This window comes from Mustela lutreola, chromosome 2 (genome assembly GCF_030435805.1).
Source record: "Mustela lutreola isolate mMusLut2 chromosome 2, mMusLut2.pri, whole genome shotgun sequence".
NCBI classification, from domain to species: Eukaryota; Metazoa; Chordata; class Mammalia; order Carnivora; family Mustelidae; genus Mustela; species Mustela lutreola.
The window spans coordinates 202,173,669-202,197,414 of record NC_081291.1 but is presented as its reverse complement, the minus strand read 5'-3'; the positions used below and the strand labels follow the sequence as shown (position 1 = coordinate 202,197,414).

The following is a 23,746-nucleotide window of genomic DNA, read 5'->3' as shown; positions in this document are numbered from 1 at the left end:
GTGAAGCTTTTAAAAAATCATCTATATTATAATCTAGTATTTAGTGAGTTCAGCTTTAAATAAACTTGTTTATTTCAATCCAAAATACAGGACACTGCTATCCTTAATCTGAGTTCATCACTAAGAATACAAGCAGGCAATTGATAATGTAGCTTTTGTTGCAATGTCAGAACCATGTATCTTTCAGGATTTCGTTTCCTTTAGTGCCTGCAGTTCTTGGTCATGCTGATTCAAAGACTGAAGAGGTAGACCAGATGAAGAGATGAAGAGTGGTGGGCAGCAAAGCAATATTTATTGAACAATAGTACAAAGCTCTTGAAGAGGAAGGGGATCCTAGAGAGTTGCTGGTAGAGTTTCTAAGTCTAGGATTTTTATGAGAATGTTGGCAGGCTGTTTTAATCTGATTAAATCTCCATGTGCCTGTCACCCAATTGAGTTTTTGTCCTTGTGCTTACCTACCTATCATATAGTTGTTTACTTGGGAAAGGGTGGAGGGCTCTTTTCAGGGTGTTGTAGAATACAGGATGGGGTCTTTTTCATTTTAAGGGTAGTTTCCTCTTTGGATGGTGGTAGGGGAGTGGGGGGTCGGGGCTGTGTGCCTTGCCTCTGTCTGCCTTTTTTCCAACTTTCCTCCATTTTGTGGATGATGAAGGGCACGGGCACCTTCCAAATTAACGGGGAGGCCTCTTTTATTTCACAAGTCCTGGAAAATATTTGTTAAATTTGATAGTGATAGAACTACCAACAATAAAGTCAGGAAAGATGGTCAGTACCGAAGTTGTTTTGTTGTTTTGCTTTTGCTTTCCATCCACAGCCTTTTAGGGTTTCCTAGCTGGAGATCCCCTGAATTAATCACCCTTGAAAGGGGCCTGAATATGTGAACTGACACAAGCGTCCTTTAACACAAAGTGTACATTTACAAATGTATACCACTTGTCAGCGCAAATGTGAAAAAAATTAATTAAGATATTAATTTTGGCATGCCTAAGTAATTAACATGTGTTTCCAGCTAAAAGTAATGTTTTGAAGTTGGAAACAATTTGGATTTGCCTGCGTTTCTGAACCAAGTTTCATCTGATGAGTTCTGAAATTAATTAAGTTTGAATTGTTCCTTAAATACATAATTTAATTGATTAAAAGATTACTCTTCTAGAGTTTATAATGTGAAAAGACTTATTAGAGAATGATCACCTTGCCGATGCATGGCAGGGGACTTCAAGCTTGGAGAGAAGCAGATTAATTACAATAGTGTTTTACATAATACCAGTAGAAAAATCAGAGGTGGTCCTTATTATTGTTTTAATACATTTTAGGTATGTTTGCATTTATGGAATGTAAAAAGGTTTTCTGAGAAATTCTTGAAAGGTCATTACTTCCACATTTCTTTGTGCGTGTGTGTGTTTTTTAATTAAGAGCTGAAATAAAAATGTATCAATGTATTTTAACATTTATCTCACTTCATGGCATCTAGTAAGCAAGCATGTGTTAATTTGTGCGACCTTTTTATCCTGAGCATCTTTTTGTTTGTGTTTCCTACTTTCGGAAGAATTGGCATTAATTATAACAGAAGTAATTTAAAATATCAGTTCAAAATTTTACAGCTTGAAACAGCTCATCCTTTAATAATTAAGTCAATAAAACTAAATTTAATTTAAACGGTAATGCTGTTTTTTAGGCCTTGTGGAGTCATTATAATTAGTAATTCGTAATTAGTATCTTATTGATATCCATGCAGTGTGTTGTAGAACATCATCAAGAAACTATGATGATTGGTGGTAATTTGATAAATATTCAGAGCCATTGCATTAATTATGTGCCTTCCAATTACATCTGAAATTAATGAATGCATGTGAATATTATGGATATGAATTAAAAGGACAGCCTAACCTTAATTATATGACATTTTTTTCTTATATTCTAATTATAACTTCCCTAGTTATCAGCTTTTAGACAAAATGAGGCTTATCTAAAATATTAAATTTGGATATTGTTCATACACAACAATCTGTTTTCAATCTGTTACCGAGAATGGTAATGATTGATTCAAAACAACAGTCATTGTATAAATGATAAATAAAAAAGCTATCATGCTTCTTTTAGACTGAAACAAAATCAGAAAAAAAATCCATAAATATGGTGGCTAGAAAACTTGTAAGTAAATGATTTTGCTAACTTTGACCCTATTTTTTAATATAAAACCTTTGTAGAAGCTATGTTGCATGTAGCTTTATTTATCTGATAAATCGAAAGAATTACAATAAGAAAAACACATATTTGCAAAGATAAAAATCAAGGTAGGGGCATCCGGGTGGCTCAGTTGTTGGGTGTCTGCCTTCGGCTCAGGTCAGGATCCCAGAGTCTTGGGATTGAACCCGGCATTGTGTTCCCTGCTTGGTAGGAAGACTGCTTCTCCTTCTTCCACCTCCCCTGCTGTGTTCCCTCTCTCACTGTGTCTTTCTCTGTCAAATGAATTTTAAAAAGTTAAAAAAAAAAAAACCCAAGGTAATAAAAATCTTTTTCTTTGTTGGAGCTGGAGGAGGGGGCAGGGTCACCTGTAGTTGGTTCCATTTAACACAACCAACAGAATGTATTCTGAATTGCCATTTTAATAGCCAGTTAGCTAGAAATCAGTAAGCTTTCAATTTGAATGAGAATAGAAATCTGTGGCAATGTCTATAGAACTCAGTGGTAGTACCTCTTCAGAGGACTTTCTGTTGGGCTCCAAAAACTCTAATGTTAGTTAAAGCCCTTGGTTCACTAGAGATGCAAAGGGTCACATCAACACACAGGTGATGCTTGGTCTTGACTGCTTCTTACTGTTTCCTTTTTCTGCCCAAATCTCTAAGATTGAAGGGTCACTGACCAGACAAACTAACATAGCAGTGTTAGTAGTCTTGAAAGTGTAGGGTACCCTGTTCCCAGGAGTAGAGAGAGAAATCTAAAACGAGATAGAGACAGAGAGAGAGAGACAGAGAGAGAAGAAAAAACCAGTAAGATGCAGAAATTAAAAAAAAAAAAAAAACAAAAAAACAAGGAAACTTAGTTTTCCGAAGTAATAAATAAATAAATAAATAAGAAAGTTGTTTCCTAATATACAAATAGAAGCACAGTCATTAGCTGCTAAGTAGACATTAACGATTCTCCAAGAATATTTTAATTGATGAGGTTATAGGCCTGGGATTTGGGGGACTCATAACAAGATACTACAACTGGATGTGTAGTTTTATTTTGTATTTATTTATTTCTAGTAGATTTTTATTTATTTATTTGATGGAGAAAGAGAGAGTGAGGGAGTGCACAAGCAGGGGGAGCGGCAGGTAGAGGGAGAAGCAGGCTCCACTCTGAGCAGCGAGCCCAACACTGGGCTCCATCCCAGAGTCCTGGGATCATGACTTGAGCTGAAGGCAGACGGTTAACCAACTGAACCACCCAAGTGCCCCTAGATGGAGGGTTTTCAAATAAGTCATTGAAGTTTCTCCAAAATTGTGTAGGTGTTTGGAATAGATAGGCTACAAATTTCCTTGCTAACTCCAAACTTCAATGCCTATCAAAATAAAACTATTGCTAAACACAATGGTTTATGTTTCGAATAACTTGTTATTTTCACACTTAAACATCTTAATTAAGGAGTACACTCAAATGGTCAGTGTTAAAAGAGAAACTGACAAAACTGTGACATTACTGAGTGAGTGATAGATTTTAGTAGTCACTGTGAGCAGTTGTATTTTGTTACTGTTTTTTTTTTTTTACCTTGAATTTTTTAATAATAACAATAAAAAGTCCAAGTAAACTTGCTCTACCTATACTTCTTTTTTTTTTTTAATCTTAATTTTTTATTTTTTATAAACATATATTTTTATCCCCAGGGGTACAGGTCTGTGAATCACCAGGTTTACACACTTCACAGCACTCACCAAAGCACATACCCTCCCCAATGTCCATAATCCCACCCCCTTCTCCCAAACCCCCTCCCCCCAGCAACCCTCAGTTTGTTTTGTGAGATTAAGAGTCACTTATGGTTTGTATCCCTCCCAATCCCATCTTGTTTCATTTATTCTTCTTCTACCCACTTAAGCCTCCATGTTGCATCACCACTTCCTCATATCAGGGAGATCATATGATAGTTGTCTTTCTCTGCTTGACTTATTTAGCTAAGCATGATACGCTCTAGTTCCATCCATGTTGTTGCAAATGGCAAGATTTCATTTCTTTTGATGGCTGCATAGTATTCCATTGTGTATATATACCACATCTTCTTGATCCATTCATCTGTTGATGGACATCTAGGTTCTTTCCATAGTTTGGCTATTGTGGACATTGCTGCTATAAACATTCGGGTGCATGTGCCCCTTTGGATCACTACATTTGTATCTTTAGGGTAAATACCCAATAGTGCAATTGCTGGGTCATAGGGCAGTTCTATTTTCAACATTTTGAGGAACCTCCATGCTGTGGCTTGTTACTGTTTAGATGCACTTGTTTATATTTAGGTTCCTATATTGGTTCTTTTTAAACTTAACCTTGCTTACATGTGTATGAGTTCCCAAAACCTGCCAAAACAAACTGGGGGACTTAACAAAGGACACTCATTCTCTCATGACTCACAAAACCCTTCATCTGAAAGCAAGGTGTTGGCAAGGTTGGTTCATTTCGCATAAAATTGTTACAAGAATTAAATATTAACATTGTAGTAAAGCATTTGAACTATGCCTGAAAATAGTTCACGAATCGGTTAAATTAAAAGGAAAATGCATGCATCTGTTTGTTCATTAAATAGTTCTACCTTAAGTACTATTACAGGCCAGATGCTAGACATAAAGCAGCTGATAAAGACAGACTCTGAAAGCAAAGGAAACCAATTTCTTAATGATTTAAGCTTATGCCAACGATTACAAGCTTATACCAAAGATTGCAATGCTTTGGTAGACTGAAAAAAAGGCTTAATTGAAAGCATGTACCACAATGTCCATAAAAGACTACATTATTGAGAAATTTGGCTAATAATATATTTGAAAGTAGCTGTTTAAAGGCAGTAACTGTATTTGTGTAATTCAAAAATGTGTACCTAATACAACATCCAGAAAATTCTCTTAATTTCCCTAATGGCTATTTGTGAGGCAGATGTGTTTAAAAGCAGTACTGTATCATTTTTTTTCTATTATATTCAGCTAAAAGCAAAATTTTAAATGTTCCTTTCAGTTTCAAATACTTAGGACACAGTTTTGCTTTTTCCATGGATGTTATTATATTCTCTGTAGGAAAATCTGTATTTAAAGCAACATTTTAGCATGAAAACAATATTATTTTATAGGACTCAGTGTTTTTCAAGTGTTCAGAATATAAATTTCAGTGACAATTTCTTTTTTAATCTCAAAATATAGCCTTAAAATTATCACTTGGACAAAAGCCTTAGAAAAACAGGAATGCCTTATGTGCAAGTGGGCCACAATCCCTCAAGTTGTTAAATTGTAGTCTGACATAATGGGTGCAGGGAGCTTCCTCCAAGGAGTTGCCCCCTGGAGGAAGGCTTATTATTCAGCCCAATGATGAAAGTGATTGTGTCATCCTTGATGTCGGTGAAAGATGCTTCCCACACAGAGTGGGAGCTTTGAAGTCTTAGTATTTCAGTCCTCAAGTTTCCATGTGTCAGTTCTGAAAACAAAATGTAGGAAAAAAGAGCTGTACAAGGATCTCCAGGAATAGCAGTAGCAAATGAGCAGGCATTTTGTTGGACATATTGATTTAGCTTGTAATTTTCCTGTTGCTTGTTAAAAGCCAGAATGTACTAAGACCCTTCAGCTCTGTACAGCCTAATATGTCATTGATCTTTTCATAAAAAAGAGTTTGTTGGGGAATGTCTATCCACTTGAGCTTTTACGTGGGCATTGTTGGTTTCCAAACGCAAAGTTAATCGAGATGCATGCTTAGTTTTATTGAATGGACACACGAATGAAGAGAAGGCAATGAATAGGAAATTATTCCTACCAAATTTCCAGGGTCATGTAATGCAAATGCAAATCTCACAGTGATGAGTTGGAAAGTGCTGCTTGTAAATCCGCCCCTGTTCAATGAGGATAATGCACTCTTTTCATTTCATTGCTTCTGAAACATTCACATTAATGGTTGGTACTCCTGCTATAAAGACTCCCTAATTCATCTCTATTGCATAAATATGGCATTTATACATATGAAATATATATATATGCATATATATTATATATGTGTGTATATATGTATATATGTATATGTGTGTGTGTGTGTGTGTGTGTGTGATAGAACAAGAGGAACCAAAGAAAGCAATGCAGAAAATAAACCAAAGGAACATCCTTAATGAAAGGGACACCCACAAATGAAAGCAACAAATATTTACCTAGTGATTACTATGTATGCTCTAATGTTTGGATTTGGTGGGGATGGTGATGGAAGTACAAAGATGGGTAAAAAATTCCCAGCCCAGCAATAACTTAACATATTTAAACAGATATTAAAAATTCAAATTGGAGGTATAAATTGGGAAAAAAAAAGAGAGAATGCAATAAGACTATATGGTCACAATTATAATCATAGTTAAGTCAATTATTGGTACGTGAAAGTAGAAGGTGGTCAGAAAAGGCCTATGAGGGAGAGCTCACAAGACACTAGGAGATGACAAGGATGGGAGCAAGACAGGGGTTTGGGGAGACACTGTCTGATGAAACATTGTATAAAAGATGAACCATTGTTTACAAAGAAAATAAAGAAATAAAATGAGTAGAAATGTTTGGTAAACTTTTGATACGCTACCTTGGCTAGAAAGAAGCATTCAAGAAGTATTTGGGAAAATCAGTAGTTGGGTAGTACTATTACTGATCAATGAAATCTCTTTGATTGAGAAAGAAGATACAATTTCAAGGTAATATTCTTTGCAGCTATGCTGGGCCTTGGCCCAAAATAATGGCCTATGATTACTTGGACTATTCCTTTTTCTAAGACAAGTTTTCATGAGTCTTCTTTATTTTGGCAAAAAAAAAAAAACAAACTCATTGCAGAGTTCAGTGAAACTATTATGTCTATGAACTGAGAACTATATTTCTATTTGTGCATATTCAGTTCTTAATTTTGTAACACTCCCCCCACCCCTGCCTTAGAGCAGTCTTTCTATCTATCTCTATTCTTTGTAGCATGGAATCTGTAAATAAGCTTCAGCTGACTCCCTTGCTAGAGTTGGGTTATATGACACAGTGTTAACTAGACCTTGGGGGTAATGGAGACCTGGATTTTGGCTCTATCACTTTTCCGCTGTATGACATCTGCCAAATTTATTTATTCTCCCAATGTCACTATTTTCTTCCCGGGAAAAAAAGAAGAAGAATAGTAATAATCATGCCTATCATCAGGTAGCTATGAAGGTTAAAGTATTTAACAAATAAAACAGATGACTGCAACATCTAAATTAAGGCAATACAAGATATGATGATGATGGTGAAGATGGCAATAACGAATGATGATAATATAGTTTTAATTATTACCACTACTGCTGAGGCCCTGACGCTTTGCTCTGTGATAAGTTTGCAGTTTGCATAGGTATTTGTGGTTTATTCTTCCCTAACATATAATACTCCTTTCACTTTCAAAGTGTCCTACTTTGAATCATGAATTATATGATCATGTTCCCCATGGAACTGCTGGGAGTGATTCCTTCAATAATCACCTAACTTTCGCTGCTAAGAATTCCTGCTTGATTTGCCTGATGCCTTGCTCTCTTGTTCCAAATCCCAACATTTCACATCAGCAATGTAACAGATTTTTTTTTTTTTTAATGTAACGGATTTGACAATGTCCCTGCACTTCTCCACAGACTCAGCTTTTTTTTTCTTTCTTACCAGTAAAATAGTTCTTCGGAGACAAAGTCCAGGTTTCATCTTTCCTTGTTTTATTTATTTATTTTTATTATTGTTGGTTTTGGTAGCACAATAATTTCAAATATGTTTATTTATTTAATAAGGTTCTAATAAACTTTTGCTGGATGTGTTCCTGATTACCTCTCTAGCTAACTCTATTCCCTTTCCTTTCCAAACACTCTGTTTTTTAGATTGACACCCTCCCATTTTTTCACACCTTCAACAGTCAGGTGAAGAGAGAAAATATGTAGACCAAAACAAAACAAAAACAAAACAAACAGCAAAACACTAAAAAAACCCAAATGCAATCTTCTACGGTTCTAAACCAACAATAGCAATAATAAAAGAAATTTTTCTACCACTACACTAAGAGAAGAAACACATTGAACTTGTTGCAAACAGTCTTAATAAGGTATCAACTCCATGAATTATGCACAACCCCTAGCAACTTGACTCAGAACTTTCCAATTAAATCTTGTTTTAAGGTATGCATCTTACCTCTCTCATAGTTAATTCTCAAGAGCTTTCTACAGCAAAAATAGCTATTCCTGTTTGGGTAATTATTTTGTTCCAGGAAATTGAGAGTTACCCATGAGATGTTCTAGTTTACCTAAGTTTTAAAGATTTTCATTGTTTTGTTTTTACTTATCTTTCTTTTCCTTGTTTGTAGACAGTGATGGTAAACTTAGGACTAGGGACCCAGGCAGAATGAGGAGTCACAACAGTAACAGATGCTTATTTGTAACTCAGTCATTATAATGAAAGGCAGTCTTTTCTTCCTAACAGGATAAGTTATAATCAGCACGTGGTATTCCTAACTTGGTCATTGACATGTACAAATTTATAGAAACTGAATTTATTCCCAATTTTCCTCAGTGTATACCGAGGCTGGGCAACATTGTGGGGAGTAGACCTAGTTGTCCTGTGGCATCTCCCACATTCATGACTCTGTTTCACTCATATTCCTTGCTGTAGTCTAACCCTCTATTCTCACCCTACACACTTTAAATTTCCTATTTCTCACGCAAATATTCAGTTATTTTAGAAACTAGATAATAATGACATGGTTGTTATAATTATACAAGTAAATAATCTTGGGGAACAAAGAGAACCAGGAATGTCATGCTCTTTCCATTAAATCCAGGAATAATATTTTTGTCAATATATCAGAAAATGATACATTAATTCCTTTTTTTATTCAACATATATATTTAGACACCATCTGTGCACATATTTATTTAGATAATTGGATTTATTTGGTCATGACAGAAGTATTAGACTTTTGGGTTTTTCCTTGATTTGAATTACATCTAAAATCAAGGGCACAAATCACATAAGATCTCAGGATTTTAATTTGTTTCTCTTATTAAACAAGATCTTTGGATTTGAAAACTTCCTTCTCATTTAGTTTTTTTTTTTTTTTTTTTTTAAGCAGACTCCCTGCTGAGCAGAAAGCTGGATGCTGGGCTAGATCCCAGGACCATGGGATCATGACCTGAGCTGAAGGCAGAGACTTTAACCCACTGAGCCAGCCACCCAGGCGCCCCAGTTTTAATAAGAAGTAAATCCAAGCAGCCAATACATATTCACTTAATCTTTTTTATTTATTTGAGACAGATTGTGTCAATTTTTAAAAAATATTTTATTTATTTATTTGACAGAGATCACAAGTAGGCAGAGAGGCAGGCAGAGAGAGAAGGAAGCAGGCTGAGCAGAGAGCCCGATGCAGGGCCCGATCCCAGGCTCCTGGGATCGTGACCTGAGCCAAAGGCAGAGGCTCTAAACAACTGAGCCACCCAGATGCCCCAGATTGTGTCAATTTTAATCAAGAAAAATTAGGAAATATTATTTTAGAACTTAAATGTAAGCAATTACATATTTTAGCTTACCTTAGATATATACAAGTCTTAAAATTTGTTATAGCTTCATAATTTTCTGATTTAAAGTACAATGCAACTTTAACTTATAAATTTTTTTGCAGCTATTTAATATGATGTTGGTTTTCAAGGGGAAGAATAATAATGGAGAGCAGGAACTTTCCTAACATCATAAATCCTGAACTTACTTTTTCTTTTTCATTTTTATTCATGTTACTATCATTAAACCAAATCTGAAGACATTTAAAATTGATAATTCCTTTTTTTTAAATTTTTTATTTTTTATAAACATATATTTTTATCCCCAGGGGTACAGGTCTGTGAATCACCAGGTTTACACACTTCACAGCACTCACCAAAGCACATACCCTCCCCAATGTCCATAATCCCACCCCCTTCTCCCAAACCCCCTCCCCCCAGCAACCCTCAGTTTGTTTTGTGAGATTAAGAGTCACTTATGGTTTGTCTCCCTCCCAGATAATTCCTTCTTCTATTTAACTGTATTTCATATATGTGTAGTTCAACTAAAGGACAAAAACAAAAAAAAAATGACCAAGGCAAAGGTTTATAGAGGTTTTTTAAAGTAGAAAATGACAAGTTCAACAAAGTGTGAGAAAGAAAAATGAATTTCTTGACAAGAGAGGTTGTTAAAAATATGAATAAGCTTCTAAAGGATTTTATAGAATTGGAGGACTTGAAAACCTCAAATATTTCCCTATCTATATTCTAGGTAATGATTTGGGTGAGATTATAACTAAATGTAAAATAATAGACCCGATGAATACAAATGGAATTTGCTACTAATATGGGTTTCAGATTTATGTTGGAGGCTATGATAAAATCAGATTTAAGAGTCATATGTCATTATGAAATCCAGCTAGGGAAGAAATTTGATTTTGAGATATTTTTGAGTAAGTAAAATGACAGGAAATTGGCTACTTCATGTTATGCAGTCAGTCTCTGCCATATACAAAACAAAAATTTTGCATTCCTGTAACACTCATGAAATATTGTGGGAGACATTCAATAATATATAACTAGTAGATTAAAAAGTGACAACGGTGGGCACCTGGATGGCTCAGTGGGTTAAAGCCTCTGCCTTCAGTTCATATCATGATCTCAGGGTCCTGGGATCGAGCCCCGCATTGGGCTCTCTGCTCGGTGGAGAGCCTGCTTCCTCCCTCTCTCTCTCTCTCTCTCTCTGCCTGCCTCTCTGCCTACATGTGATCTCTGTCTGTCAAATAAATAAATAAAATCTTAATTTAAAAAAGTGATAACAGAATTGGAGAAATGAAGAAAGAGTGGCTTTGTTTAGCAACATATTTTGATGGTCCATTTGGTTATAGAAAATTAACATATGGGTTTTTCGCTGAGGTCAGCAATGAAGTAACTACATAGATTGTCAGGAAGATATTTCTAGGATGAACCAAAAGTGGCAAGAAAAGGGCCAGTAGAGGAGAAAAGTAAGCCATTTACCATCCCAGGGCCAGGGCATGTGAGTTATCTGCTCTAGCCTGGCCTCAGCCTCTTGCCCCCTCATTGAAATTTTGTAAAGTCTCTCCAGTGCCTAGGATGTGCCAAGGTCTTCAAGGGTCTTACTTCAGCACCATGGACCCTGAAAAGGATTTTCATGAGTCCAGGGTCCTTTTCTCCCCTTAAAGTCTTCTCTGACACTTTTACAAACCTTTTAGTAGTTTCAATCAGATGCCTGGAGGAGCTCCAGGGCTCCTCCCTTTGAGATCATAAGGAGTCCTGTGGCTGGCTGGGTTCCAGATGGGTAACGCAGGAGTCAGCCACTGGTTAGGGCTCTATTTTTCTAAAGATTCACTGAAGAGGGAGTGACACGGATCATGTGTCTGACTCTCCAAATGTGGGGCTCTGAACTAGTTACTTTCACCTTTGTGGTTTGGCTTGAGCTGTGAGTGAGAGAGAGAGCATGTGTTCAACAAAGCACTGCCTCTGGCTAGCATTGAATGACTACAGGGGTAATGTGAATCCCTTACTCTGCATGGTACCCTATGTAGGCACCCTGGTAATTGCCTCACCATAGCTGCAAGCCCTGGCATGTATCCACAAGTCCTCCAGGGGTGGCTGCACCTGTATCCTCTGAGTTTTTGAGATCATTGCTCCAATGAAAAGGGGACCTAACATGTACAAGATGTGGATAAGGGTCAGACAATCCTCTCTTATCCAATCCTCTTCACTGGTGGTTGTACATGGAAGGCAGATAAGGGGGGGGAGGGTCAAGGTTGAAAGAGATAAAATTCTAAAACTACATTGATTATGGCTTGAAGAGTTCAAGAGAAGATACACTGTTTAGATAAACTGTTTAGATTTACTGTTACAGAATTCAGCAATTCATGACCAAAATTCATGACCAAAAAATGAACCATCATATATTCTTTCTACATAATCTTGGTGAGATATCTTTGGGGTCATCGTCAGCAAAGCCCAGTGACAACCTTTGAAGGAGGCATTCAGGCCAGGATTTGTGGGTAACACACAGATGGTACAACATCATGGGTCCTGATGAAGCCAACATTAAGTAAATGGTTTTAGGAAACTACAGGGGCAAAAATATCTATGTTGTTTTAATACAAATCACTTCTGAAGAGTCACAGGGGTATGAGTGGTAGTTCTGTCATATTTTTCTCTACTTTTTCTCATTGTGTTGGATATAAAGTTAGAGAGTGAGGTAGGCAGAATGCTAAGATGGTCCTTAATGACTCTTATCCTTTTATCATCCTCCATTTTAAATGTGGATAGAACTTATGGAAATACGGAGATACCATTCTTGTGATAATGATACATTTAAAGCAAAAGGGAAACTATTCTGGGTAGGCCAGGCATCACCAGGTGAGCTTTTAAAAGCTGAATGTTTTATCTGGCTGCCTGAAGAAGAGATGGAAAAAAGCAAACAAACATCTATTCTATGAATTGTTTGGGAGCTATATGGTAATGAATCCCATCCAGGGGTTCTCCAAGAGTTAAGAGCAAGGCTGTAGACAACAACTGGCAGGACCACGGGGATCTCAGTCCTACAATCACAAAGAAACGACTCTGCCATCATTGTTTAGTGAGCTTGAAAGAGAAACCAGAGCCCAGATGGAAATGACAGTCCTGCTCACACCATCATTTCAGTCCATCCAGGCTTTCAGCAGAGAATCAAATCATATTGTGTCTTGACTTGTGATTTTTAGAAACTGAGAGATCATAAATTTTATTTTTTAGCTGCTAAGTTTGTGCCAATTTTGCAGCAGTAGAGACCTAATACACCCAGGAAGAGCACAAATGACAACAAAGTACATAAAGAGATGGTTGATGGCCTTGCCCACGAAGAGATAGTGGCTGGACACTAAAAAATCTTCAAGTGCACTCTTGGACAATGAACAGATATTTATGGCCCTCTTCTCTACCATTAAGATAAACAGTCCTCAGTAAATCACTATACCTCACACATGCCATGACAGTTTAACACAGTTGTAAAAAAATCAAATTGTTCATACTGATGGGTTCCCTGCCAAAATATTTTCCCAGGACCATGCATACCCTATGGGTGTCACTACACTCTGACCATGACATTTTCTGTTCTGATGGTAAATCTTTTCATTAAGACATAATTTAAGTTGAAGTGTGTTACAATCAAAAGTATATTAAATAATGAACCAACATTATTTACTTTAGGGTATCATAGATAATTCTAACTCTCAGTTTTGCCAATATGATTGTCCAGTCAGTGGTCATTGTACTTTTATTCTGATTTCTTTTCTATTCATAACAGGAGATACATTGATTTTTATCATAAATAGATTTATGGCATTGACATAGCTCCCAAGCCTATGGAATCATGGACAAATGTAATGACTGAATTATTTGTGATGGCAGCTAAGCACTTACAGGGATTGTGGGGTTTTTTTACAGATCATCAGAGACATTGGGGGAAAAAATCCTCTTATTTAGCCAAAGCATTGTATCTCTATTTCTTAAAAGTATCAACTGGTATCTTAGAATCAATATCACATAATTCAGACAGTATATTTCTGTCAAATCCTAAGGACAATGGGGCCCAACAGAGTGAGGCCATCATTATCAAAGAGAGTTAGTGAAAGAAAAGGTCAAAATCATAAAATTTTCATTCCGTTTTATCTCTAAATTTTTCTTAAAGACACATAGGTTGGAAATAGTGAAAATTATTTCTTTAAGATGACACTTATCATGCTTTAGCTCCTTTCATTGTTGCTAGTAATAATATAAGCAGGCTTTCAAGAAAGTACAGTTGGAAAAAAAAAATGTGTTAATGGAGTACCTGAACTTTGCTTGGAAATCCTCAAGACTCTGGGGTAAGCAAGAGCTTTAAAATGAGCTAAAACTGGAATATAATTCCATGCAAGGAATTTTCTTCAGATTTGTTTATTGAGTTGTATAAAATATTACAATCCATAAACATTTAATTATTTTCTGTGATATATTGGGGGTGCTAAACATGATTTCAGAATATGGATGATTGACAGAAAATCTTTGCAGTTCACTGTGCTTTTATGTACATATATAACATAAAGTGCTATTATACACAGTTGATCCTCCTTATCCATGGCTTTCTGGAGTTCCACTTACCCAAGGTCAACTGCAGCCTGGAAACAGATGAGCTTCTTTCTGATGTATTCTCAGAAGTTCAGTGGTAACCTAACACTACTACATCACAATTCCTATATCATTCACCTCATTTCATCCCTTCATGTAGGCATTTTATTTTATTTTATTTTATTTTTAAGATTTTTGTTTTTATTTATTTGATAGTCAGAGATCACGAGTAGGCAAAGAGGCAGGCAGAGAGAGAGGGGGGAAGCAGGCTCCCTGCTGAGCAGAGCCTGATGCGGGGTTCGATCCCAGGACCCTGGGATCATGACCTGAGCCAAAGGCAGAGGCTTAATCCACTGAGCCACCCAGGCGCCCCCCTGTAGGCATTTTATTATCTCACCTCATCATGAGAAAAATGGTGAGTACAATCCAATAAAATATTCTGATAGGAGGAGACTACATTCACATAACTTTTACTACAGTATGATATTATAATTATTCTGTTTTATTGAGTTAATGTCTTACTTTGCTTAATACACAAATTAAACTTAGTCATAGGTATGTATGTTTAGGAAAAAATATATAGTATACATAAAGTTCAGTATTATCCACAGTTTCAGGCATCCGTGGGGATCTTGGAATGTATCTTCCCATATATAAAGAGGAGCTATTATTCTAAAAAGTGGGGACTACTACTGCCATGAATAGAAAGAGAATAAAATAAAAATTATTAAAGTGTCAGGTTAAGATGAAATATGCTTGCTTCAAATTTTTAACTTTATTAATGCACTTAAACAGTTTGTTCTAAATGTATTACCAAGTTATATATTAATTGGCTAATGAATGAATGAATGATAATATGTTTTGTAAGAAGTAACGTGCTTTGTTATTACTAGAATTTAAAGTTAGTTTAAGAATTTGTGATGCAGAGAGTAAAAAATCATGTTCTAAATTCAGATTATTTGGGTATTTTATCCTAGTGGTTGTGATAGTTCAGAAATAAATGTTGGCATTACATACAAAGATAAATAAACAATTTACTACTATCTGCCCATGGTAAAGCAAGTGTTCATTTTTTTTTTTTTTAGTTTATTTATTTATTTAAGAGAGAGTGAGAATGAGGGAGAAAGAGAGAGAGCCCAGAAAGTGAAGGAGAAGCAGACTCCCCACTGAGCTGGGAGTAGGACATGGGTTCTATCCCAGGACCATGAGACCATTACCCAAGCCAAAGGCAGATGTTTAACCTACTGAGCCACCCAGGTGCCCCAAGACATTCACTTTAAACCACATAATATTCAACAAAGGCTGCAGTTTTAATTTAACTATACAATTTCTTATTTTCCCTAATATGTATCAGATACTTTAAATAGCTAATCGTGTGAGTTATTTTGCTACTATGCATTTATATTATATTACATTTTTTATATATAATTTTTTATTTCTTATAAACATATATTTTTATCCCCAGGGGTACAGGTCTGTGAATCACCAGGTTTACACACTTCACAGCACTCACCAAAGCACATACCCTCCCCAATGTCCATAATCCCACCCCCTTCTCCCAAACCCCCTCCCCCCAGCAACCCTCAGTTTGTTTTGTGAGATTAAGAGTCACTTATGGTTTGTCTCCCTCCCAATCCCATCTTCTTTCATTTATTCTTCTCGTACCCACTTAAGCCCCCATGTTGCATTTTATAAAAATATGTGAAACACATTGAAACTCTTAAGGCACTAGAACTTCACCAGTCTATATAATACGGTTTTAAAGTTTAGATAAATGATAGTTTTAGTAAGTGATACATTTCACACGCATCATTTTCAATAACAAAATACATGCAATGAAAAATTTCCTAATTTGGTTATTAAAATGATCTCTCCATAGCATAAGTCTCTTTCAGAGGTATTTCTTCTTTATTTGCTGTGAAGGTATTACTTATATATTAAAGAAAACATTTTTAAGTTAAATTGATACTTACCGGCCCTTTGTCATCATAGGAAAAATTCAGCAAATATAGATCTTTTTTTTCCAAAAAAATTGTTACACATATTTATATTTGACATATTTTGTAAATGCTTCATAGCCAACAGCTCAGATTCCAGGCTCAAAATTGCATTCTTTCACAGTTAAGTGACTACCAGTATTTTTTCTAATCTGTATTCCAGTTGATTAATATTTGTTCATCAGCATTTTATTAGGTTGTTTATTTATTAATTGATTTAGTCAGGCATTTATCATGTCAACTGTGAAATGTCTGGAGAGTGTTTATATAGTTTAATTATTAAAGAACTTAGAGTTAATCTAAAATATACTTGTGTGGTATCATAACTTCCTATTTATATTTCATTTTCTAAAAATTAGATCTAAATTATGTATCACTAAAATTTCTTTAGTGACCTTATTGCTTATCTCTATCCTAAATGTGTATGATATTACTAATTTTTTTGAAAACATCAGATGAGGCCTTCATTATTGTTGTTATGTGCTGAGCACAGTGCAAAGCAAAGGAGTATATGACAAGGACCTAATCCTCCTGAGATCAGAATCTAGTAAGGAATACAGTATGTTTAGGCACAGAAAAAATAATGATGCCACAAATCAGCACTATCTGCTCTCCTTAGAAAATATTTTGAATATGAGTTCCAGTAGCATTTTAGAGAATAAGTGCTGAGAGTTTATACTAAATTATTACACCAAAATGATACAAAATATCCTCTCGATGGAGAAAGACTGGAAGTGCTCTTTAAGCCCAGAAGTAGTATGGAGGAGGGCAGACGACTGAAGAGATTCCACCAGGATAGAATGTCAAGGTGAGGGACCATACGTGGAAATGCTGATCAGAGACTAGAGACTGTGAACCGGCCAATGAATGGTATGTAAAATGCTGGTAGTCAGAAGACAGGTTGCAGCTGGGTCACAAGTGTTAACTTACACGTAGGTGCTATAATGAATGCCTTGTTTAGGGATGAACTCTTTTAAAACCTTGAAATACTGAAGCTTGCTTGCCACAGAGGTGACTCTTCGATGTGGTAGCAACATAATAATGTTCTGGTAGATTTTACTGGAGGAACATATTAACACTAATGAAACAAAGATGTAGTTAAATATCAGATTTGATTATTTAAAAAAGCTTAAGTGAATTTATGACTCCATCTTCAATATGAGTAAAATGTTATTCAAGTGAGTAGAATATAATGTGCCTCATTTATTTTCAGAGTGGAGACATGAGTTAAGCAGACTCCTTCACTCCTATAACATAGGAAACTCTCTTTATAACTAGATGCTAAGTTGTGCGTTCCCAAGTCCTCCAAGTTGTTTGTCACCTTTTCTTCTATTTAGGTAAAATTGTCATAAATCGACTCTCCATATATGGTGGGTGCAAGGGAAGATACTCATTTCCAATGTCCTTAGAGATTCCTGGAGATTTGGAGGGAAGGTTACCTACATATTTCTCCTTGGGGCCTCAAGCTCTAAATTCCTACTTCAGGTTTTCTTTCTCTCTTCTGTATTCTTTTTTTTTTTTTCCTTCTTCTGTACCTGTAGTTCACCTTCTAAGTGATGTCATTCCCCAGAAGTAATTCATCTCCATATTGTGCCACTTCCCACAAGCCATCTTTTTTTAGGAACCACGGACTGTTCAAGTCTGTGTGTATACCAGAGGTTACTGAACATGAAGGACAATAGAGGAATTTCAAAAACAGCAATGAATATTAAATACTTAAGAATGTATTCTTAAAGATCTCTCAAACATTTCTGCCTCCAGGAAATTTTCTCTTATCATCTCTCTAATTCAAGGAACAATCTTCTAATAATATGGTAGCAGTAGTATAGTATTAGCAGTATACTTAGGGAGCTCTAGACTAGTAGTAATAACAATAGCCAACAATTAGTAAACGTTTGCTCTATGTGGGTAATTATTGTTCACACCATACTAATGATATAGGGGAAGTCAAAAGAAATACATTCTGAAGAGGTAAAAAGAAACACAAAGGGATTAATTTCCCTCAAATCTCATGGCAGTGAAGAATGGACGAGACATTAGAAAGTAGATTCCAGATCATGTGATTATTCTGGTATACTATACTGATACCATATTTCTGGGTTGGCCCAAGGGTATGTGAAGCTGTAAGCAGATAATTTTTACAGAGACCCTATATATCTACAAATAGTTTGATTTTTAAAGATATGTAAAGAATGAACAGACCCATGTGAGGTAAAGTGATTTATTAATGAAGAGTTAAAAATAGGACAGAAGTGAGGTATTTATGTATTTTTCCATAGTGCACAGGAAGATTCTTTGTATGGTACTAAACCAACTTTTCTTATTCAGGCTCAGAGACCATCTATTCTCATTCTTTATTGTCTTTTGTGCCATATCTTGCTAACTTCATCGCTTCCACTGTAAGAAAAAAAGGTAACAATGTTATTACTACACCTAATGGAATGGCTCTTCTCAGTCTCTTTGAATGAAAACTGCATGGATCTTTTGCCTCTGCAGTACTTGAATGCCATTTATTTAATGATGCCTACATCATTACTTTTGATACTCTATCATTCATTGTGCCATCCATGTGTACTGGTTTCAAAGGACTCCCTCAAATAAATAAAATAACTAATAGAATAAAGATATGTGACTTTTGTTCATTGATAGTGATATCACATATAATCTTATTCAGAATATGCAGGAAAATTTGAATGAAAAACAGTTTTTTGGTCAAGTTATATTTACCATTGGGATATTACAGAGTACAAGTAGAATACATCTTCAATGACATTCATTTTCTAAGGTTTTTTTTTTTTTTTTTTTTTTTTTTTAGGCAATAATCATGGCATTTTTAAACTGTATCTCTTTCAATTCTGACATTCCACACTACTTTTGCACAAATCATCATGTAGGAAGGGGAATAGAGACCAGGTGAGGGCTCTGAATTGAGTTCCAAATCACCCAAGTAATGTCCATCCCTGCTCTAGCTCAGCTTATGAACTACCTGGGAGAGCAGGATATCACATCAATCAGAGGAAAATAAATGGCATTGTCTAAAAGAGCCCTTTGGTGTTGTGGGGGAACGAGATCTGAAAAGCCTTCAGAAACTGTAAGTATGGTCATCCTCAGAGATAGCCTTACACGGGCCAAGGAGCCTGACATGGGAACCAGTGATCTATGCTCACTGACAGTACTGAGAAATACACAGGATAAAAGAGTGCCTGGAGCACCTGGGTGGCTCAGAGGGTGAAGGCCTCAGCCTTCGGCTCAGGTCATGATCCCAGGGTTCTGGGATTGAGCCCCACATCAGGCTCTCTGCTAGGCAAGGAGCCTGTTTTCCTTTCTCTCTCTGCCTCTCTCTCTGCCTACTTGTGATCTCTCTCTCTGTCAAATAAATCAATAAAATCTTTTAAAAAAAAAAAAAAAGGAGTGCCTAAACCTACATATGAAACTCAAGCCCCAGGAGCAGTGGTGAACAGTTAGTAATTCAGAGACTTCAATCTTTCTGTGAGTGACAATCATTCAAAATTAGCATATTAGCAATATCCTGAATTTCAAGGAAGAGGTGCTGTGGTTAGGAAACAAATTTCTCAACAAGATTCCCCCAAAAGACTTACCCATTATTTTTTAGTAGCATCAGAGTTTTGCTATCACATGAAAATATTATTGCTGATGATAATAAATAAAATAACTAATAAAGAAAATTTGACCTGCAAATAATAACTCAAAATTAAACATATTTCATTTAAAAATATGTTAAAATCTCATTATAACCTCATTATATAACTGTATAACCTCATTGTAATAAATACATAGATATATTGATAAAAGAATAATAAGAAATAAATGAGTGAATAGAAGCACCAGGATTCAAAGCACTATTCCAATTCATACTCCAAATCTTTTGGAAGTAATCCACACTACACACTTCATTGTTTCTTACATGACTCATGACGAAAGACAATGCATAATTTAATCTGTCTACCAATTCTAATGGAATCTCATGTATCCTCAACTCTCCACCAAGTTCCTCAAATTTCAGTCATACTGTAACCAATTATTCTGTCTTATAGCAATACCTTTGTTATTTTTATTTTTACCATAATAAAATGTTATTTCTTCATGAAATTTAGATTTGTGTCAATGATCTTCTTGCCTTACACCAACCATTGTTATATTTTGCTGGGGGTGGGGTAAATGGAGGAAGGAAAGTAATTAATATCCTCAAAGACCTTTTTGACAATAAAGACATAGAATTGGCTAGTATATATGTCCTCTGTATTTTTTAAAAATTATTTCACTTTTAAGTTACTTCTGCTGGCAATGAGACAATATCCTTGCTTTCTATTTAGACATAATGTAGGTATTCTAAATTCATATCTCATTCTTTTGGGATAATGCATAGCTAGTGGATACTGCCCCAAACAAGATATGTGTGTTCTCTTATTCATAAACATTTTTTCCTAGATTGTGATAACATTGGTTAAAAAAAAAATACTTGAAGAAGACCCCCCTCATTAAATAATCATTGTTTTCTTAAAATATAATATAGCTTCTACTGAAATAAATGTTAAAATAGCTAAAGGATTTGAGAAGCAAGTATATCTTAATCATTTTAGTCAAAACACTAGCTTGGCACATGGTAAGCATTTAATGTACACCCAGTTATAATGGCAGAATGATTAAATATGTAAAAAGAATGTTCATATGATTTCTGTAATGATTTTAACTTTTTATTTTAAATATCCTTTTCTAGCAAAAAAATAAAAAAGACAAAATTTCCTGCAATTTAGGTATTTCCCTCTTTCCCTTCCTCACTTTCTCTCTCTCTTTCCTTCTTTGTATTTTATAAAAGCATTTGTAATGATTCCCTTTAATCCCATACATGAAAAGCTGATAGGAAAATACCTTGATGGGCTCAATTAAGGAAGGCTTGGAATTGGTTTCCATAATCTAGAAACTTGGACCTAAAGAACCGATTATTTTATTTTATTCTTCACATATAATGTATCATTTGCATCAGGGGTACAGGTCTGTGATTCATCAATCTCACATAATTCATAGCACTCACCATAGCACATACCCTCCCCAATGTACCTCACCCAGACATGCTCTCTGCACCCTCTTCCCCTCCAGGAACCCTTAGTTTGTTTCCTGAGATTGAGAGTCTCTTGTGGTTTGTCTACCTCTCTGGTTTCATATTGTTTAATTTTCCCCTCCCTTCCCCTAGGGTCCTCTGTCTTGTTTCTCAAATTCCTCATATCAATTAGATCATATGATAATTGTCTTTCTCTGATTGACTTATTTCACTTAGAATAATACCCTCTAGTTCCATCCTCATCATTCCAAATGGCAAAGGTTTGGGTTTTTTGATTGCTGTTCATCTGTTGATGGACATCTAGGTTCTTTCCATAGTTTGGTTATTGTGGACTTTGCTGCTGTAAACATCTGGGTGCATGTGCCCCTTCAGTTCACATTTGTATCTTTAGGGTAAATACCCAGTAGTACAATTGTTGGGTTGTGGGTAGCTCTATTTTCAACTTTTTAAGGAACCTTCATACTGTTTTCCAGCTGCACTAGCTTGCATTCCCATCAACAGTGTAGGAGGTCTCTGATTTCTCTGCATCCTTGCCAACATCTGTCCTTTCTTAACTGGTCAATTTTAGCCAATCAGACTGGTGTAAGGTGGTATCTCATTGTGCTTTTGATTCGTATTTCCCTGATGCCAACTGACATGGAACACTTTTTTATGTGTCTATTGGCCATTTGGATGTCCTCTTTGCAGAAATGTCTGTTCATGTCTTCAGCCCATTTCTTGATTGGATTATTTGTTCTTAGGGTATTGAGCTTGATAAGTTCTTTATGTATTTTGGATGCTAGCCCTTTATCTGATATGTCATTTGCAAATATCTTCTCCTATTCTGTCAGTAGTCTTTCTGTTTTGTTGACTGTTTCCTTTGCTGTTCAAAGGCTTTTGATCTTAATGAAGTCCCAGTAGTTCATTTTTGCCCTTTCTTCCCTTGACTTTGGAGATGTTTCCAGGAAGAAGCAGCTATGGCTGAGGTCGAAGAGGTTGCTGTCTGTGTTCTTCTCAAGGATTTTGATGGATTCCTGTCTAACATTGAAGTTTTTCATCCATTTTGAGTCCTTTTTGTGTGTGTGATGTAAGGAAATGGTCCAGTTTCATTTTTCTGCATGTGGCTGTCCAATTTTCCCAACACCATTTGTTGAAGAGACTGTCTTTTTTTCCATTGGACTTTCTTACTTTGTCGAAGATTAGCTGACCATATTGTTGAAGGTCCATTTCTGGGCTCTCTTTTCTGTTCCATTGGTCTATATGTCTGTTTTTGTGCCAGTAACATACTGTCTTGATGATTACAGCTTTGTAATAGAGCTTGAAGTCTGGAATTGTGATGCTACCAAATTTGACTTTCTTTTTCAACATCCCTCTGGCTATTTGGGGTCTGTTCTGGCTCCATATAAATTTTAGGAATATTTGTTCCATTTCTTTGAAAAAGTTGATGGTATTTTGATAAGGATTGTGTTAAATGTGTAGATTTCTCTAGGTAGCATAGATATTTTCACTTTAGTTGTTCATCCAATTCATGAGCATGGGACATTTTTCCATTTCTTTTTGTTTTCCTCCATTTCTTTCATGAGTACTCTATAGTTTTCTGAGTACAGATTCTTGGCCTCTTTCATTAGATTTATTTCTAAGTATCTTATGTTTGTAAATGGGATGGACTCTTTAATTTCTCTTTCTTCTGTCTTGTTGTTGGTTTCAAACAACTGATTTCTGTGCATTGTTATATCCTGACACTTTATTGAATTCCTGTACTGTCGGGAGCCAGTACAGGAGGCCTACTATAAGAGCTGTAAGGGACTGAATATGATTGGCTGTTCATTTAGGTCCACTCACGCGGGAGGTGCATGAGCACTGCAGTGATTGGCTAGGCGGGCTAAGCTGCCGGTGTATATATGCTTGAATGTACTTGTAGGGGGCCGCAGCCCGGACCATGGCAGCGGCGGCAGCAGTGGCGGTGGCGGCAGCGGGCGCCGAGGGGCGGCGCGTGGCCCTGGAGGCTGCGGCGACGCCCGAGCGGGGTGGCAGGAGCTGCATGCTGTGCTGCGCCAGAGGGGGAAGAAGATAAAAGGAAGCCATTAAAGAAGTTTGCCTCCACGCGTGTCTCCGTGTCGTTCTTGCGGGCCGAGAGCGACACTGTACAAGTTCTAGCAGTTTTGGAGTGGAGTCTTTTGGGTTTTCCACATGAAGTATCATATCATCTATAATGAGTGAAAGTTTGACTTCTTCTTTGCTGATTCAGATGTGTTTTATTTCTTTTTATTGTCTGATTGCTAAGGCTCAGACTCCATAGTACTATGCTGAATAACATCGGTGATAGTGGAGATCCTTGTCATGCTCCTGACC

General features: G+C 36.1%; 1 pseudogene; it reads right to left on the bottom strand.

Annotated features, from left to right (window-relative positions):
• Window positions 1-23,437, bottom strand: part of LOC131825673 (zinc finger SWIM domain-containing protein 8-like) — a 96,545-nt pseudogene extending 73,108 nt beyond the window's left edge.
• Between the last annotated feature and the right edge of the window lie 309 nt (window positions 23,438-23,746).